The sequence below is a fragment of the Ixodes scapularis genome, unplaced genomic scaffold (genome assembly GCF_016920785.2).
Source record: "Ixodes scapularis isolate PalLabHiFi unplaced genomic scaffold, ASM1692078v2 PGA_scaffold4__175_contigs__length_147842914, whole genome shotgun sequence".
Taxonomy (NCBI): Eukaryota; Metazoa; Arthropoda; class Arachnida; order Ixodida; family Ixodidae; genus Ixodes; species Ixodes scapularis.
In genome coordinates, this window is record NW_024609879.1 from 101,605,754 (window position 1) to 101,621,312 (window position 15,559).

Below are 15,559 nucleotides of genomic sequence, written 5' to 3' on the forward strand. Positions count from 1 at the left end.
ATGCGGGTCTTTTTTTTTTTTTTTTTGACCGTTTATTAATTAGCGCACGCTCTAAACAAAATCCGTTTCTGAAAGGTCCTTCAACGCCCCAAGAACTTTTTCAGCTCGTGAAGAATGGTTTCGCCTTAAGTACTATTGCCCCTGACGCACTAGAAAGGCAACTAGGCGATGGAGAACTCTTTCGCAATAAAAAGTAAGCTTAAAAGAAACGTTGATAGGTTTTTAACCACCCCTTTTAGGGGGCGCTTAAGATAAGTTTTCTAGTGCCCAAAATATGGACAAGCCGAAGAACCCCCAAAAGTTCTTTTACGACCATATTTTCTTTTCTTAGAGTGCAGCTGTCTACTAGATTAAGATTCCAGAAGTTCTAAATCTGTTGTTTCCAAAACGCCAAGAAATTGAAGTTTCATTTTTTAGACAAACAGCAGGACAGCCCAAATGTGTCAATCTTTCAAAGCCCCATGCCAGCTAACTTCGAAAAGTCCTGTCGTCTTTTTAATGTGTGGATCTATCAATAACAGGTGCCGATGTCGGCCACAACGCTGGCGTGCTCAATCACTTTCCCAAAAATATTTAAAGATAATCTGAAATAAATTGAAGAGCTTATACACTGAGAGTAATCAAAACTGGTAGGAAAAATCTGAATGAAGTTTCCAGGACGCCTTATATGGCGGCACTTTGTAGTGGCATACATAGAGGCACCTTCACAGTGGGACTATCGCCTCGAAAGTGTAGACCTTCAAAGTAAATTACAGTAATATATTATTAACAAACTCAACATGTATGTGAAGGATGGTTTCCGAAGTGTGCCTTTTTTTTTTTAAAGCCCAGCTCTTCGGCGCCTTTTTCCGGCTTGAGCGGCAACGCCGTCGCCGTCGGCGTAACCGCGCGTTGCATTATGGACGTTTCCCATAATGACGTCACACGTGACGTCCCGAGGGTTACCCACGTGAGGGTTACCCTCACGAGGGTCACGTGGGTTACCCTCACGAGGGTCAACCTCGTGACATCACACGTAATGTCATGTGTGACGTCATTATAAAAACACGTGACATATGACGTCACGTGACGTCACAAGCGTCTAGCATTGCGAATATTCCCGCTAAATTTAGCGGGGAAGGTAGAGGGGCATACCCTCCACTCCGTACCCTCCCCGCCTCCTCCTCAAGAGCTGCGCTCTAATTCGGCGTTACAGAAAACTGTAAACGTCTAATTTTTTTCCCTTCATAAAATGGCTGTTTTTCCCAGCGGTGAATGAAGTCATAATATATTCCCCGTTCATTCACTTTTTATATATATATATATATATATATATATATATATATATATTTCCGATTCCTGTTTGTGAAGGTCCTCTTTTGTCAGGACCCCTTTTTACACCGTCCTCCGGGGTATTTGCTCCCGTCACGCGGCCCACAAGGTCGAACGATTCCGATTTCCGAGTATCCTATAGCCCCGCGCCGTTATGCATACATATACGTACGACCCGCTATTTCCGGGTCGGAATAATGATTTCGCCGTTCACGGACTACAAACACCGCCGGAGCAACAAACCGAAACTGACACGGATACGGAACTTTCTTTTATGTCCACGCGTTGGAAAGCGAAAGCGGAGCGGACGCTCCCCGAGACCACGGAGTCGTCGAAAATATGGTAATTTTTTGAAGAGAATCAGATATTGCGGTTCCGCGCTCATTATTTTTTTATTCACTTTTCGTCGGCTCACTGACGCAGTCTGTTATTTTCTTCATCTTTTATTTTTAAGTTTATCTGCCGAAAAGGTTATTCTGAACTTCTGAACCTTTCGGTCAAGCTCATAGTTTATAAAAAACAAAAACTTGCCAGAACGATATGATGGGCTAAAATTAGTTTGACATTCATAGAGTTCAAATAGCTTTAAAAAACGTGCTCTCTTCTTTCGCGCTATTTGCATTATTGGGGTGCCGCAGGCTGTTCAACTTCCCCTAGATGATGTCTTAAATAAATCCTGAATCTTTGTAGAACCCAGAACGTAATTTCGTTTCTGTTTCAGTTCGTTTACAGGAATAAGTTAACCAAGATAAAACCAGACACGTACATGTTACTGAAATGAAGTAACTAAATACAGTTACTCATCAGTCACTCAAAAAGTAGCTTAGAAATACGTCACGGGTTACAGCGATTCAAAAGGAACGCGTTACCTCAGCTTGAAAGTAAGGCGTTAATTTCTCGTTCTTCCGAATTCGTTTCTATGAAGCAGTTGCCGCTTCCAGTATTCCTCGTATGGCTGATCATCCCTCGCTTTTTAACGCGCCCATTCAGGGATAGCTGTGGCTATACTGACGTACCGCGTGCACATCTCTATGTGGACTGTCTAGCGTTTTTTTGTCGTGTAAACTACAGGCACAAACTGGAGTGAGAACTGGTTACTCGTTACTTCATAAAAAAAAACATTAGTATTTTTTGTTTGTTTTTAAGTCTCTACAAATCGCTGCTTCGTTTACGAAAAAAACTATACACGGTGTCAACCATTCCGTGCTACATTGACAAGGTATGCTTTAGCGTACGCGGTGCTCCAACTCTGTCAAAGCACGCGACGCCGAAAGGCACTTATCTGTCTAGGCGAAGCCTTACGTACAAATCTAAAAAGAAAAAAAGAACTGTTTTTTTTTTTGTTTTGTTTTTTTTTTTACCTGAGAAAAGAATGGTCACATGCGTCGAGGCAGCCATACACTAATGCGCTGCTCACAAACATGCCCAATTCGCACATATCATGTGTCGGCAGTGCGCATGCGCAGAAAACAAATTCGGGAGGTGCGACGCGTCTGCGCATGCGCAGTGCCGACAGCAGCGCCACCACAGTGGCTTGACGTCAGAGAGTTGAGTTGTTCTAGTATTACTCACGACTGACAGCTTGAGGAACGCAGTCCATGGCCAATTACGATCACGCTTCTGGCTTCCTGATTGGGCCTTGAGCATTCTTATCTACCGAGTGTCGTAATCTTATTGGTTGAGGAACGATTAAAAAAAAGACAATCGGGATTGGTCAATTTCTGCGTTTTTTACTTTAAAGTGAGTTCGGAAGCCTAGAAGCGCTTCGGTATACCTTCTTTTTGGACAAAGCTGCGAGCTGTTCTTTTTCCTGGTTCGCGCTCCTTGCGTTCAATTAACAAAGTCTCCAGTTTGCGTTGGCAATACTTATAGTATACGTGCCGACATGACTAATTCGTCGAGAGTACCCTCGTTAGCTGGAGTAGTCTACGTGCCGCAGGGCTCGTATCCTATTCACGAGATGGAGTCCGCTCAGGTGCTATCGCATACACTGCGGATAAATTACGGCAGAAAGGCAGAAAACTCCGGAAATCAGGAAAAGGAAAAAAAATATAGCCCAGTGTATTGTTTTCAACATACCACAGCAAAGGTTACGTTTCTCACTCGAGAACTTCAACGAACCATGAAATCGAATTTCATAATGGTAGGTCCAATTTTCGCTAATTCCATAGAAAACAAACACTCGCAAACAAAAATGTATTTCTTCTTTTCTTTTCTTTTTCTTTTCGCAAGCTAAGCAATACGGATATAGTAAAAATGGGATCCATCGTTATGCAAATTCATTTCATGGTTCGCTTAATCCTCCGGCGCCTATTCTTCAATGCCCCAAACAATCTCAAACAAAGGTCGAAGAACCCGCCGGTCTGGTGAAAACGTTCGGGGCCAACAAAACAGTCGTCGAATTTCCCTTTTCATCGAATTACTCTTCCCGTTCTTGCAACCAGCCTGCGTCCTCTTCGTTCTTTCGTCTCCATCTTGAAATCGAGTCGAGAAACGCGTTCCTCGTCCAACCCACACTCGAATCGCAGAGTTCCTTCAGTGAGCAAGACTCTTCTCTGCATTATATACATATACCTTTGTTCCTTATTTCTTTTATATAACGAAAGCTTTGTTTTTGTTGTTTAACAACACTTTGATAGCTCTAAATCCCGGCGGTTTCGAAAATCTCAGAGAAGCGACAGCAAGGGAACGTTCACCCCAAAAGTTTTTCTTTTTTTTTCTTTTTTTTTTTTGCTATAGCTATAGCTATGTATACCGACCAGTCGGGGGATTTGGATAAAAGAGATGTCAGACGACGACGTTGACAGTCCTGAGCCACCCGGGGGCTTAAAACCGTCTTCGTATTTTCATTCCTTTTTTTTTTTTTTTTCTGACCTTCGAGTGTTCCCTAGAATGAACGTCTTAAATTGTTGTAATAACAAAATTTTAAAAAGAGGGGGGGGGGGAAAAGGGGGGGGGGATGCAAACTTAAGTCAAAAGGGCTAAGAATAGCAACGTTGGGATAGACGAAACTCCCAATGCACAAATGTTCAAAAAGCGAACAGATTCACGCGTGCGAGAAAGAAATAGTACTCTGAATCTGTGTGTTGTGCCGTCCTTCGTCTTTTCCCCAGTATTGAAAGTTTGTCTTAAATTATGTTAAAGCATCACCAGCTCGTTTGCGCCCTAACGTTTTGTTCATTAACTCTGGTTCGTTTACGAGAACAAAATTCGCCTCCTTTAGCAAGAGGATATAATACAGTATAGTTTCGAAATCGAGTATCGCTGTACACAAAGAAGCGCACGTTTTCCCACGCCGGGCGTAAGGTGCTGCGCATGCGCAAAAACGAGGGCCGGCTTGCTAGAAACAGCGTCTCAGCTAAGACTGAGTGAAAAAAAAAAAAAAAGAAGCGCGGCCAAAGTCAGTGCACGCGGCTGAGCGGGACTCAAACCGCGTCTCAAGACGCTCGCGCGCCCCAGCCTTTTCTGTGCTTTCTCTTTCACCCAGGCTCAGCTGAGACGCGGTTCTCGCAAACCGGTCAAGGTTCACGGGAAGTGAAACGCGACAGCAGCATCATCGAAGCCACGTGACGTGTTGCAAGAGGCGCGCATTGGTCTACATGCGGACTCCTTTTCAAAGTTGCTTTAAAAACTTCAACGAGGCACCTCATCTTGTAGTCCGTTACCCGTTTACAAACCGACAGAAAAATCTGTCGCTTTAAAAATCTGCATTGATCGGAAAAGCCAAGGTTACTTTTCTGAGTAACGGCCTATTACTTTTCTTTTCAGATATTCAAGTCTAGCCTGAAGCTCTATGTTGCGCTTTTTGGACTCCCACGGCGACTGGGAAGAAGGAAGTGACGTCAACGACACAGCAAACGCAGATTGGATGATGACAGAAGAAAACGAAATGAACACCCAATCTGCGTTTGCTGCGTTGTTGACGTCACTTTCTTCTCCATAGTCACCGTGGGAGCCCAAAAAGCGCAACATAGGGCCCCTGGTCGCGGAGAGAACAAGCACGTCAGCGCGTTCTCTCCTAACCTAACCTAACGCCCTACCTCCAGCAGGAATTCCCTGCCTTCCGCCGTGCTTTGGTTGTGCACACACGCACTTTAGGTGCACGAGATGCATGCCAAAGCGTCGTTGAAGGTAGGAATCTCGCGCTGGAGGCGGGATGACTCAGCGACAATAACATATCTGCTCATCGTAATTGCGTCTGTTGAGCCAATGTTGCCGCATTTCTAAGACAGTCCGTCTTCACGAGAGACTTTCAGAAAGGTAATTCGGCCGGTACAGCATGACTGTCAATATAGATTTAGATTTTTTTTTTTTTCGAGCGCATTACGCGGTGGTGATTATACACGACCGCACGTCCGCGGGATGCTCGTCCGTGGGATGCAGGTTGAACACACTCGTTGAGATGTGACCACTACGCAAGCAAAAGACCATGCTGTTTTATTTTTATATAGCGCCTCAAACTTCCCGTGACTACGAAGAGTGAACAATGCCGAAAAACAAAAACGGACGAGAAGACTGATTGCACAGATGGAACGCTGACTTTCAACCGATTTATTAATGCGAAAGCCTTATATGTCTCATTGTTCAGTCGACCTTCAAAGTCCTCGAGCGAAAACACGTCAACGATACAAAAACGTCAAAAACAGGCCCGAAAGGGCGTCAAAAGTGCGTCGCCAGAGAGCGCGCTGTCTTCGCAGGTTCGCTATCACCGGGACCACAGCCGACGCTCACGATCCGAGTGAGCCAATAAAACGGCGTCAAAAGTGCGTCGCCAGAGAGCGCGCTGTCTTCGCAGGTTCGCTATCACCGGGACCACAGCCGACGCTCACGATCCGAGTGAGCCAATAAAACGGCGTCAAAAGTGCGTCGCCAGAGAGCGCGCTGTCTTCGCAGGTTCGCTATCACCGGGACCACAGCCGACGCTCACGATCCGAGTGAGCCAATAAAACGGCGTCAAAAGTGCGTCGCCAGAGAGCGCGCTGTCTTCGCAGGTTCGCTATCACCGGGACCACAGCCGACGCTCACGATCCGAGTGAGCCAATAAAACGGCGTCAAAAGTGCGTCGCCAGAGAGCGCGTTGTCTTCGCAGGTTCGCTATCACCGGGACCACAGCCGACGCTCACGATCCGAGTGAGCCAATAAAACGGCGCCAAAAGTGCGTCGCCAGAGAGCGCGCTGTCTTCGCAGGTTCGCTATCACCGGGACCACAGCCGACGCTCACGATCCGAGTGAGCCAATAAAACGGCGTCAAAAGTGCGTCGCCAGAGAGCGCGTTGTCTTCGCAGGTTCGCTATCACCGGGACCACAGCCGACGCTCACGATCCGAGTGAGCCAATAAAACGGCGCCAAAAGTGCGTCGCCAGAGAGCGCGCTGTCTTCGCAGGTTCGCTATCACCGGGACCACAGCCGACGCTCACGATCCGAGTGAGCCAATAAAACGGCGTCAAAAGTGCGTCGCCAGAGAGCGCGTTGTCTTCGCAGGTTCGCTATCACCGGGACCACAGCCGACGCTCACGATCCGAGTGAGCCAATAAAACGGCGTCAAAAGTGCGTCGCCAGAGAGCGCGCTGTCTTCGCAGGTTCGCTATCACCGGGACCACAGCCGACGCTCACGATCCGAGTGAGCCAATAAAACGGCGTCAAAAGTGCGTCGCCAGAGAGCGCGCTGTCTTCGCAGGTTCGCTATCACCGGGACCACAGCCGACGCTCACGATCCGAGTGAGCCAATAAAACGGCGTCAAAAGTGCGTCGCCAGAGAGCGCGTTGTCTTCGCAGGTTCGCTATCACCGGGACCACAGCCGACGCTCACGATCCGAGTGAGCCAATAAAACGGCGTCAAAAGTGCGTCGCCAGAGAGCGCGCTGTCTTCGCAGGTTCGCTATCACCGGGACCACAGCCGACGCTCACGATCCGAGTGAGCCAATAAAACGGCGTCAAAAGTGCGTCGCCAGAGAGCGCGTTGTCTTCGCAGGTTCGCTATCACCGGGACCACAGCCGACGCTCACGATCCGAGTGAGCCAATAAAACGGCGCCAAAAGTGCGTCGCCAGAGAGCGCGCTGTCTTCGCAGGTTCGCTATCACCGGGACCACAGCCGACGCTCACGATCCGAGTGAGCCAATAAAACGGCGTCAAAAGTGCGTCGCCAGAGAGCGCGTTGTCTTCGCAGGTTCGCTATCACCGGGACCACAGCCGACGCTCACGATCCGAGTGAGCCAATAAAACGGCGTCAAAAGTGCGTCGCCAGAGAGCGCGCTGTCTTCGCAGGTTCGCTATCACCGGGACCACAGCCGACGCTCACGATCCGAGTGAGCCAATAAAACGGCGTCAAAAGTGCGTCGCCAGAGAGCGCGTTGTCTTCGCAGGTTCGCTATCACCGGGACCACAGCCGACGCTCACGATCCGAGTGAGCCAATAAAACGGCGCCAAAAGTGCGTCGCCAGAGAGCGCGCTGTCTTCGCAGGTTCGCTATCACCGGGACCACAGCCGACGCTCACGATCCGAGTGAGCCAATAAAACGGCGTCAAAAGTGCGTCGCCAGAGAGCGCGTTGTCTTCGCAGGTTCGCTATCACCGGGACCACAGCCGACGCTCACGATCCGAGTGAGCCAATAAAACGGCGTCAAAAGTGCGTCGCCAGAGAGCGCGCTGTCTTCGCAGGTTCGCTATCACCGGGACCACAGCCGACGCTCACGATCCGAGTGAGCCAATAAAACGGCGTCAAAAGTGCGTCGCCAGAGAGCGCGCTGTCTTCGCAGGTTCGCTATCACCGGGACCACAGCCGACGCTCACGATCCGAGTGAGCCAATAAAACGGCGTCAAAAGTGCGTCGCCAGAGAGCGCGCTGTCTTCGCAGGTTCGCTATCACCGGGACCACAGCCGACGCTCACGATCCGAGTGAGCCAATAAAACGGCGTCAAAAGTGCGTCGCCAGAGAGCGCGTTGTCTTCGCAGGTTCGCTATCACCGGGACCACAGCCGACGCTCACGATCCGAGTGAGCCAATAAAACGGCGCCAAAAGTGCGTCGCCAGAGAGCGCGCTGTCTTCGCAGGTTCGCTATCACCGGGACCACAGCCGACGCTCACGATCCGAGTGAGCCAATAAAACGGCGTCAAAAGTGCGTCGCCAGAGAGCGCGTTGTCTTCGCAGGTTCGCTATCACCGGGACCACAGCCGACGCTCACGATCCGAGTGAGCCAATAAAACGGCGCCAAAAGTGCGTCGCCAGAGAGCGCGCTGTCTTCGCAGGTTCGCTATCACCGGGACCACAGCCGACGCTCACGATCCGAGTGAGCCAATAAAACGGCGTCAAAAGTGCGTCGCCAGAGAGCGCGTTGTCTTCGCAGGTTCGCTATCACCGGGACCACAGCCGACGCTCACGATCCGAGTGAGCCAATAAAACGGCGTCAAAAGTGCGTCGCCAGAGAGCGCGCTGTCTTCGCAGGTTCGCTATCACCGGGACCACAGCCGACGCTCACGATCCGAGTGAGCCAATAAAACGGCGTCAAAAGTGCGTCGCCAGAGAGCGCGCTGTCTTCGCAGGTTCGCTATCACCGGGACCACAGCCGACGCTCACGATCCGAGTGAGCCAATAAAACGGCGTCAAAAGTGCGTCGCCAGAGAGCGCGTTGTCTTCGCAGGTTCGCTATCACCGGGACCACAGCCGACGCTCACGATCCGAGTGAGCCAATAAAACGGCGTCAAAAGTGCGTCGCCAGAGAGCGCGCTGTCTTCGCAGGTTCGCTATCACCGGGACCACAGCCGACGCTCACGATCCGAGTGAGCCAATAAAACGGCGTCAAAAGTGCGTCGCCAGAGAGCGCGTTGTCTTCGCAGGTTCGCTATCACCGGGACCACAGCCGACGCTCACGATCCGAGTGAGCCAATAAAACGGCGCCAAAAGTGCGTCGCCAGAGAGCGCGCTGTCTTCGCAGGTTCGCTATCACCGGGACCACAGCCGACGCTCACGATCCGAGTGAGCCAATAAAACGGCGTCAAAAGTGCGTCGCCAGAGAGCGCGTTGTCTTCGCAGGTTCGCTATCACCGGGACCACAGCCGACGCTCACGATCCGAGTGAGCCAATAAAACGGCGTCAAAAGTGCGTCGCCAGAGAGCGCGCTGTCTTCGCAGGTTCGCTATCACCGGGACCACAGCCGACGCTCACGATCCGAGTGAGCCAATAAAACGGCGTCAAAAGTGCGTCGCCAGAGAGCGCGTTGTCTTCGCAGGTTCGCTATCACCGGGACCACAGCCGACGCTCACGATCCGAGTGAGCCAATAAAACGGCGCCAAAAGTGCGTCGCCAGAGAGCGCGCTGTCTTCGCAGGTTCGCTATCACCGGGACCACAGCCGACGCTCACGATCCGAGTGAGCCAATAAAACGGCGTCAAAAGTGCGTCGCCAGAGAGCGCGTTGTCTTCGCAGGTTCGCTATCACCGGGACCACAGCCGACGCTCACGATCCGAGTGAGCCAATAAAACGGCGTCAAAAGTGCGTCGCCAGAGAGCGCGCTGTCTTCGCAGGTTCGCTATCACCGGGACCACAGCCGACGCTCACGATCCGAGTGAGCCAATAAAACGGCGTCAAAAGTGCGTCGCCAGAGAGCGCGTTGTCTTCGCAGGTTCGCTATCACCGGGACCACAGCCGACGCTCACGCTCCGAGTGAGCCAATAAAACGGCGTCAAAAGTGCGTCGCCAGAGAGCGCGCTGTCTTCGCAGGTTCGCTATCACCGGGACCACAGCCGACGCTCACGATCCGAGTGAGCCAATAAAACGGCGTCAAAAGTGCGTCGCCAGAGAGCGCGTTGTCTTCGCAGGTTCGCTATCACCGGGACCACAGCCGACGCTCACGATCCGAGTGAGCCAATAAAACGGCGTCAAAAGTGCGTCGCCAGAGAGCGCGCTGTCTTCGCAGGTTCGCTATCACCGGGACCACAGCCGACGCTCACGATCCGAGTGAGCCAATAAAACGGCGTCAAAAGTGCGTCGCCAGAGAGCGCGTTGTCTTCGCAGGTTCGCTATCACCGGGACCACAGCCGACGCTCACGATCCGAGTGAGCCAATAAAACGGCGCCAAAAGTGCGTCGCCAGAGAGCGCGCTGTCTTCGCAGGTTCGCTATCACCGGGACCACAGCCGACGCTCACGATCCGAGTGAGCCAATAAAACGGCGTCAAAAGTGCGTCGCCAGAGAGCGCGTTGTCTTCGCAGGTTCGCTATCACCGGGACCACAGCCGACGCTCACGATCCGAGTGAGCCAATAAAACGGCGTCAAAAGTGCGTCGCCAGAGAGCGCGCTGTCTTCGCAGGTTCGCTATCACCGGGACCACAGCCGACGCTCACGATCCGAGTGAGCCAATAAAACGGCGTCAAAAGTGCGTCGCCAGAGAGCGCGCTGTCTTCGCAGGTTCGCTATCACCGGGACCACAGCCGACGCTCACGCTCCGAGTGAGCCAATAAAACGGCGTCAAAAGTGCGTCGCCAGAGAGCGCGTTGTCTTCGCAGGTTCGCTATCACCGGGACCACAGCCGACGCTCACGATCCGAGTGAGCCAATAAAACGGCGCCAAAAGTGCGTCGCCAGAGAGCGCGCTGTCTTCGCAGGTTCGCTATCACCGGGACCACAGCCGACGCTCACGATCCGAGTGAGCCAATAAAACGGCGTCAAAAGTGCGTCGCCAGAGAGCGCGCTGTCTTCGCAGGTTCGCTATCACCGGGACCACAGCCGACGCTCACGATCCGAGTGAGCCAATAAAACGGCGTCAAAAGTGCGTCGCCAGAGAGCGCGCTGTCTTCGCAGGTTCGCTATCACCGGGACCACAGCCGACGCTCACGATCCGAGTGAGCCAATAAAACGGCGTCAAAAGTGCGTCGCCAGAGAGCGCGCTGTCTTCGCAGGTTCGCTATCACCGGGACCACAGCCGACGCTCACGATCCGAGTGAGCCAATAAAACGGCGCCAAAAGTGCGTCGCCAGAGAGCGCGCTGTCTTCGCAGGTTCGCTATCACCGGGACCACAGCCGACGCTCACGATCCGAGTGAGCCAATAAAACGGCGTCAAAAGTGCGTCGCCAGAGAGCGCGCTGTCTTCGCAGGTTCGCTATCACCGGGACCACAGCCGACGCTCACGATCCGAGTGAGCCAATAAAACGGCGTCAAAAGTGCGTCGCCAGAGAGCGCGCTGTCTTCGCAGGTTCGCTATCACCGGGACCACAGCCGACGCTCACGATCCGAGTGAGCCAATAAAACGGCGTCAAAAGTGCGTCGCCAGAGAGCGCGCTGTCTTCGCAGGTTCGCTATCACCGGGACCACAGCCGACGCTCACGATCCGAGTGAGCCAATAAAACGGCGTCAAAAGTGCGTCGCCAGAGAGCGCGCTGTCTTCGCAGGTTCGCTATCACCGGGACCACAGCCGACGCTCACGATCCGAGTGAGCCAATAAAACGGCGTCAAAAGTGCGTCGCCAGAGAGCGCGCTGTCTTCGCAGGTTCGCTATCACCGGGACCACAGCCGACGCTCACGATCCGAGTGAGCCAATAAAACGGCGCCAAAAGTGCGTCGCCAGAGAGCGCGCTGTCTTCGCAGGTTCGCTATCACCGGGACCACAGCCGACGCTCACGATCCGAGTGAGCCAATAAAACGGCGTCAAAAGTGCGTCGCCAGAGAGCGCGCTGTCTTCGCAGGTTCGCTATCACCGGGACCACAGCCGACGCTCACGATCCGAGTGAGCCAATAAAACGGCGTCAAAAGTGCGTCGCCAGAGAGCGCGCTGTCTTCGCAGGTTCGCTATCACCGGGACCACAGCCGACGCTCACGATCCGAGTGAGCCAGTAAAACGGCGTCAAAAGTGCGTCGCCAGAGAGCGCGCTGTCTTCGCAGGTTCGCTATCACCGGGACCACAGCCGACGCTCACGATCCGAGTGAGCCAATAAAACGGCGCCAAAAGTGCGTCGCCAGAGAGCGCGCTGTCTTCGCAGGTTCGCTATCACGTTTACATCGCAAGTCGTCTTAGGGAAAACATAGAGACTCTGTAACTTTTTTCCAGAATGTCGAAACATATACTGCGACCTGCAACCAGAACACGGAAAAGACCGAGTCATTTTTCACTTGCACGTTCTGATCTCCACCGTCGGTATCTGTTTCTTCAAAATAAGTCAGATGAAAGTCAGTGCTCCGTCCTTTGTTCTCTGTTTCTTTTTTCGCGTTGTTTATTTTTTGTAACCACGTTTAATCAACTGGGCCAACTTTCCATCGTACCGCAGTTCCCAACACTATAACTACAAAATAATCAAAGCCCGCGAACAGCTCCTCCTTTATATTCACGGAACGTCCTCACACCCGGGCGGCGCCACGCCGGCTCAGCGATTCTGCCCCAGTCCGAAGCCAAGCGTCCTTAATTCGACGCGGTGACTGGACAGAACGCTGACACAGCAGCCGCATGTCCACTGATCTGTCTCAGCGCTCGATCTGCGTAATGCTCGAACACGTACGTACTTTGATTATTCTATGCATGGTATACGTCACTGAGAGATTAAGGAGCGCAGGATGCGGAATATTACGTTCCCTCTTCTCGCATCGTGATGTGGTTCTTCGGAGCTCTTATTGGCTAATGGCACAGCCTGATTGGCTGTGGAGCGGTGACCGAGATTCGACGGTCTCGCCACGTAAAGTGCTGGATGGATTTTATAAACAAGTACCGCCAAGCTGGTGCATGCTGGGACGCGCTTGAGCCAAAGATGGCGGAGCGTCACCGCCAATCTAGTTTGGCGCGACGGCGCGGCTCCGGCACCGTTAAAAGTTGGGCGAGTTGGTTATGCATAGTTACGAAGAGAGAAACAGCGCCAAAAGTACAGAGGACAAAGAACGAGGAAGACACAGACCGAGCGTTGACGGACAACTGGTTTATTTCTGGAAACCGTCTACCGGCGCAAAAACACAAGACAAAAGTACACATCGGACCATCACCTAAGGGCACGTGTCACAGATCTCCAAGAACGCGATTTCTTTATCGAAGAGCGCAATCGAGGGAGCACTGACGCAATCATCCTTATACTTAGAAATGTAATAAGCCTCGAATATTTCATGAGTCACCTGCTGACTGTGCCGAGCGACAATCGTCGTCTTTTCTAAAAAAGGGGAGCACCCACATCTGTCACAATGAATGGCGAAATTACCCCATGGTGAAAATCTTATCGAAAATGCGTCTTCTCTGATCCTACTATTGACGCACCTCCCTGACTGGCCAAAGTACACTCTCCCACAGGACAACTGAATTTCGTACCCCACACCGATCGCGGACGGCACAAACTCCTGCTTGTGCTTCTTACCGCAGCCGAGTTTATCCGAACGATCCCTATCAACCTTAGCACATAGACGCCTCAGTTTTGAAGTTTTTAAATAAATCAGTTGTCAGTCAGCGCTCGGTCTGTGTGTTCCTCGTTTCTTTGTCCTCTGTACTTTTGGCGCTGTTGGCCTCTTCGTCACCAGAAGGCAGCCACAGCAGACCAATAGGCGTGCGCGACTGAATGGGGGATGCGCCAAAAGCCAAAAATGGCGACGCGTCTCTGGCACCCAATAGAAGCGCGTCGCGGAATGATCAAACGATGGCGGCACTTGGATAAGTCAGGAAATCCAGCGTTTTGTCGCGACGCGCCTCACACTGCTCACAAGTCACATAAACGTTTGCAAGTTCGGCCTCTGGACGCCACCGTCTTGTTGCTGGTGTGAATAAATTGTCTGATGTAGTCGATCATTGTTGTGGCCGTGGGTGCGCCTCAGCAGCGCTTGACTGACTATCAGACGATCTACCCACACCAGCAGCAAGATGGCGGCGCCCACAGGCAGTACTTGCAAACGTCCATCAGACACACGTTGTTCGCTGCAGAAATGATAATAGGCTTATCTGCGAACCCGCGTGAGACATGTTCGAAGAATGTTTGCCTCATACATATGTAGTTACGCTTCAAAAATGTCTGTAGACTGTTTTTTGTATGATGGTGTTAGCAGTGAGTGTGACCGGAGCTGCGCAGTGAACCCATAGGTAAAGTGCGTTGTCAAACTCACGATATCAGAGCACGGCGGCACGCTCTCTTGGCTCGCCCCGGACACCGGCACGCCGAAGGACTGTCCAGACGTCCTGTGGACGGCGCTGAGAACCAGACTGGGCAGGAGTCTGGACACGGCCGGACTGAACATAGCGGGTAGAACCACTCGAGGGAAGCGATCGGTCGACCGTCGCGATCTGCGCGCGTCGTCGCTTGTATCCGAGTCTGTCGCTCTTTTGTGAGGCCCTTTATGCAATGACACGGATTCTGGCCGGCGAGCGAGTGCGGCCAGCCGTGCGGGAAAATTTCCTTTCCGCTGCGCTCCCGCGCTCGGGGCCTTCGACCGTCTGTGACGTCATAATCGTGTAGATGACGTCACAACTGATGAGCAAGTGTCGCGGTGTGTGTGGGTGTAATCAATTCAGTAGGTCATCTGGGATGAAAATATTTCTTTCTTTGTTTATTAATCGTCATGGTTGCCTGGGTAATAATCCTCCTGAATATATGCATTTCTTGAAGGGAACATTTTGTAAATCGTATACTGGATAACACGAATTGCAGAGACATTTGGAACAACCTTTTATCAGCAACAATTAAAAACACCAAATTATTTAAGATCAGTTTTTACGTGTACATCGGACAAAATATTGTCATTTTGTACCTTCGGAGAACGTCCGTTCAACCGCACTTGCTTGAAACGCGTGCCGCTTTGTTAATTGTCAATAGACCGATCTCACGAGGAGTTGCGCGACGCCACCGCTGCCGCGGTGCATTCTGGTACCCGTAGTTCTCCCCAGTTTTCCGGCCGCGTCGGCGCGCATTGTACGCCCGGCGTTTGGAAATTTTTGGGTTAGCACGAGACTTTTAGCCAAGTGTTTACTCATGGTTTTCAATCGGTGGCTTCACATGTTGTATGCCACGGAGCTATAATAACAGCACCAGGCGAAAAGGCTTCGGATATTATGTCTTCACGCAAGAAGGAAGCATGGCAAAGAAAGGTCGACAGAGCCGAACAGAGCGGCAGGAAAAATAGCGTTTTGCGATTTGTTTCGCGATTTGCTTCATAATTTATATCCAATTATTGCACGTCAGCTAAAATATGTACGATTACAGGGCAAGAGACATAGAGCGTGCCGAAGTGTTCCGTAAGCTGGAATATCTCTGACCATTTGCTCCGTAGCGGCCTATTCGTTGGTCTATCTCAAATAGGAC

The 15,559-nt window shown here is 51.8% G+C and overlaps 1 protein-coding gene across 1 annotated transcript in view; it reads right to left on the minus strand.

The window, feature by feature from the left end:
• Window positions 1-15,559, minus strand: part of LOC8029929 (gastric triacylglycerol lipase) — a 45,719-nt gene that overhangs the window by 21,654 nt on the left and 8,506 nt on the right. The gene's annotated exons all lie outside the window — the stretch shown is intronic.